Below are 4754 nucleotides of genomic sequence, written 5' to 3'. Positions count from 1 at the left end.
TCAAACATCACTTTGCTATAAAAAAAAAGAGACGCTTGGAGAAGAGGTGGGGATACAAGATCACAAGGTGAGATCCATGCTGGCCGAAGAGAAGGGAAAAGACAGTGCAGGGGGAACCAGGTGAATGCTTCAATAATGCCATTAAATGCATTAAAGCCAGGGCCATTGGAATTGCGCGACCATGGTGTTTTTGAATGAGAAATTAGTTTATTTACAATAGAAAAATATATAAAAATCATGATAAAGACAGACAATGGAAATCTTCTACACGTTCAAAATGTCCGAAATGGCGATGTTTGACATTTTCCTATTCTTTGGTAGCTTACATTCAAAAATCTTATTCAGTATTATCAGGGATTTGTGGAAGCTATCCTTGGAGACTTCCAAAGGGGCGAATCTTTCCTTGAGCTTTCCAGATATCTTCCACTGGTGACATAAGTGGAGGTTGCTTTAGAACTATTGCTTTTACAGGGAGAGCTCTTGGATGTGGGAGTCTTTTTTCCAAGTCCTCGGCGTAGAAGTGAGTCCCCGATTCTCCTGGGTGTATTTAAAATGCTGAACGCCAGTGACTCTCGCCAGTTTGCTTGCTTATGTATTCGCAGGGATTTAGAGGAAGCTATCCTGGGAGACTTCCGAAGGGGGTAATTTTTACTTGTGTTTTGCTGAAATCTTCCACTGGTGTGACATTAGTGGAAGTGGCTTTTGACCTATTGTTGCTTCCATGGGGAGAGTTCTTGGATGTGGGAGTCTTTTTTCCAAGTCCTCGGCGTAGAAGTGAGTCCCCGATTCTCCTGGGTGTATTTAAAATGATGAACGACACTGACTCTCGCCTGTTTGCTTGCTTCATTTTTTTGTCTAGACTTACAAGGTCATGTTTCCTCATTTGGGCCAGCTCTTGTTTTTCTTGTTCTTCTTTCCGAATACGATCTTCCTCTTCCATCTTGTCCTTTATGGCCTCCAGCTCAGCCATTCGCTTCTCAAATTCCTGTCTCTCCTTTGCACACTTCTCAGTTGCCAGCTCAAAGTCATCTTGAACAAGCAAAATCCTGCTATCCCTCTTTGGTACAAAGGGCTCCTTGTGGAGGACAGTGCTGGGACGAGCTTTGAAGCATGTGGCTTCCTACTGCTATTTCAGCTCCTCCATCTCCTTGCTGGGTCTTTTTCGCTCCTCTCTCCTCTATTTGGAAGTTATAAGGCTCTGACTGCGTTACAGGTTTCACCCTTTTCGCAGGAAGCAAGACTTGGTCAAAGCAAGGCAGCGATTAAGCTTTGAACACTGGAAACTCCTCTCTCCTTACTTCTAGTTTCTTCACCTTTCGTGCGATACGCTCTCTATCCCTGGACTCAAAGGAGAACGGTACCATCTTGGTCTGCTTCTGTTTCTGCTCTGGAGCTTTTGGCTTAAATGGTGCACCAAAATCTGGCATTGGATTTGCTTTAATGACCAACACTTCCTGCTCGTCATGGGGGAATGGATGGACTCTGTACTTCAAAGCAAAACATGGTGACTTTGGTACCGTAGGAAGAACGCTTTTCTCTCTGGAACACCCACCACCCCTTCAAGAATCTTAGTTGGACAAGGCCTTGAATGAAATGTGAACACCTCTGCCTCCACTTCAGTCACCTCCCGCTCTTGGATCCACCTCTCTAGGTGAAAGTTAAAGCGAACCAGCTTGGTGTGCTCCTTCACAGGCTGCTTCTTTGGGAGAATCGGAGGCCCCCTCAGGATCCTACGATCTAATTTCCGGGCCCGAAATTTGTACTGTTGCATGTTCTCTAGCTGCTCGGCCTCCACTTCAGCTGTACTTTTGTAGGTCACTGGGCGGTGGCGCCTCTTTGTCTCCAGATGAGGAGTCTTGGGAGTGGCTACCTTGGGTTTTACCCATTTCACAGGTTATGGTCACACAATCTGCTTCTGTTGGCTCTGGAGGTGATGGCGACACGGCGTGCGCTTGAAAAAAGCCTCAACCTGCTGAGCAGTGGATACAAAGTCGCATGACTCCCTCTCCTGCTCCAGTTTCATCTTGTTTCCCTTTGGTAATTTGAAAGGCTTTGGAATGGTTTTATCTCCCTTAGGTAGAGGAGCTGGAGAGGAGACGGGTCTTTTGGGCACATCAGTGACGTCTACCACTTTGGAATCCTTTGCCTTGCTCACGGATTGTCGTCTGAGTCGATCGGTTTGGAAGTGAACTTTCCCCACGGGTCTGGGTACTGGGATCAGTTTTATCGGAGGCTCACCCGTTCCTGCAATGGCCGCTTTAAAGCTCTCTTCATTCTTCCTGTGCTGCTCCACCACTTCTTGCTGCAGATGCTGAATTTGCTCTAGCTCTTGTTCCTCTGTGCTCTTTGCTTTCATCATAGTTCTTCTTCTTGGCAGCACCTCAGCTGGTCCAACATCAGGCACATTTCTCAATCTTGCAGGAAGACTTCCAAAGGATGCAGCTAGGAATTCAAACCGCTCTGCATTGCTGATATCAGACTTAAAAGGTGCAACAATAGCTTGTGGAAGACTGCCTTTTGGGGTCCTCTTCGGCTGACAGTGGAAGCCATCATGCTGCGGCGGGGTAGCCCTTGTGTTCATAGTGTGATGGCGTTGAGGTCCTTCGCGTTTCTTGGTCGGTCCAACACACAGAATTTGCCACCATGGTGTTTTCTCATAATTATTGGTTTGCTGCATTTGCTACATAATCCATCATCTGCTGCATAATCTGCAGATTTTAACAAACACATTTTTTTTAGCTCATACGGTCCAAAAGTTACTAAAATGCAGCAACCCTTGTTTGCCGTGCAGTGAAAGGCCCTTTGTAAAGGTTGACTGCTCACCTTTCTGTAGCTTATTGCTATATTTTAGAATTAAACTGGTACTAAGGAGGTGCAACCAATGGGCATACAGTGTTAACAAGTGTACAACCAACAAAATAATGAAGTAATACAATCATAAAATGTGCTGGATTACACCGAATAATTTGCCTTTTCTTGCTGAAAATTTACTCAAGCCTACCATATAATTTGGCCGACTCCTGCAGCATAATTTCAGGGGACCTGATTAGAGTAGCATCCACTCTGTGGGAGGGGCAGCCGCGGCACAGCTCGTGGGTGGGGGGGAATACGCAAGTGGGGGGCACAGTACGCATATATATAAAAAAAATTAAAACACTTATCTTGTCGCAGCTGGGTCCTGTGTCTTCTCTCCTGCTCGCATGCACTTGACTCCAGGTTGGAACAAGAAGCAGGCAGTCAGGCTCCCACCCCTAAGCCAATCACAACGCTGCAATGCAGAGTTGTGATTGGTCTGAGCGCCGTGTGGGACTGGTGGGGTGGGCATGTTCTCCGTGCAGGCTGTAATGTAGCCTGCATGGAGAACAGGGACACACATGCGTATGACTGTTTTGGGAGGCCAGAGAGGACCGACCAAACAGTCATTGCGCACAGGAGTGTTCTACCACTTCTCCCCTGCTCTGCAGCCCCGCCCGACCCATCAAGCATCCTTCTGCAGCACGAGGACAAAATAAAATAACAACATTCTGTTATTAGCATTGTATATTTTCCCTTTCTTTTGCTGCTTCCTGGCAGTGGGGCAACGCTCCTCCGCCTTAGTGGAGAAGCCACCACTGCTCTGTGGGTACAAATAGCTGCATTGACATGTGAAAGAGAGCACCCAAACAAAAAATATATAATTTTGTCCAGGGATCTGAAAACCTTTCCACCAAAGCCCTCGAATTTTCCACCAAATCAATGCATGTAGAGCGCAGAATGGAATATTCTGCGTATTGACAAGTTTGCCACTAGATGTGGCAATAGTGTTGTAGTTGCATTTATATACTGCCCCATACCCCAGTCAGGATGCTGAGGCGCATTTGCCTGTAGGTGGCGCACAGCTCTGTGGGACTGCTCTGGTTGGATAGGCCCCGGATCCCCCAGCATGCTCCACACCCGCCTACCCACCAAAACAAGCACTTGAGAACAGGTGGGTTTAAAAGGCCATGTTTAATTACACTTCATAAACATGACAAGTAAATCGTTTATACATATCTCAAATTATGAGCAACCTCCTTCCTTTATTATCAACTCTTCTTCATCAACTTTATTATACGTTTCAACTTGTATTTATTTGCTCATAACTTCTTGCTTCCCCCAGCACCAAGGGGCCCTTAGGTTCGCATCCCCCAAGTACGATGCCCGCGCCAGGTGCCACCCACCTGCGCCCCACGAGCGATGGGCCCCAGCCCTCGGGTCCTTGTCCGCCATTTCCAGGGCCCCACCTCTCATCCACCACGCTGCTATGAGGCTCGTACCTGACGCCCTTGCCTCCCCAGCCGGTGGTCTCCATCCCCCTGCGGAGAGCTTACCCTCTCTCCCCTCAGTGCTGGCGTAGGGAGTGCGCAAGGCGGACTCCACTCCATTTTTGCAGTCTATCAGTGTTCAAATGTCTCTTTTCCGCAACGCACCCTTCAAATCACTGCCTCAAGGGACGGGTGGGTGGGAGATTAAAACTAGCTGACTAACGGACAGGGAGTGGCGATCAGGTCCGGCGCAGGCGGGGAAAGAGGCCGAGTTGACCGTGACCCAGACCTAAATAGGTCATGGCCTCTGCCCCACGCCCCCACCGGACGTGCGTCACGCGCCCCCTGACCCGGAAGTACTTCCCAGGATGGCTGCCCATAGGGCAGCCTCCTGGGCCTATGAACCAATGGCGGCGCGGTGTGGGCCGGGGGGCCGGGCCCTAAAGGCGGGCTCGTCTAGCCTCGCCCTTG

General features: G+C 48.6%; 1 pseudogene; it reads right to left on the bottom strand.

Moving 5' to 3' along the window:
• Positions 1-616: 616 nt before the first annotated feature.
• Positions 617-2581, bottom strand: LOC144797981 (targeting protein for Xklp2-A pseudogene; annotated as a pseudogene).
• Positions 2582-4754: the final 2173 nt, after the last annotated feature.

The sequence above is a fragment of the Lissotriton helveticus genome, chromosome 12 (assembly GCF_964261635.1).
Source record: "Lissotriton helveticus chromosome 12, aLisHel1.1, whole genome shotgun sequence".
In the NCBI taxonomy this organism is placed as follows: domain Eukaryota; kingdom Metazoa; phylum Chordata; class Amphibia; order Caudata; family Salamandridae; genus Lissotriton; species Lissotriton helveticus.
This window is presented reverse-complemented; position numbering and strand designations above follow the sequence as displayed.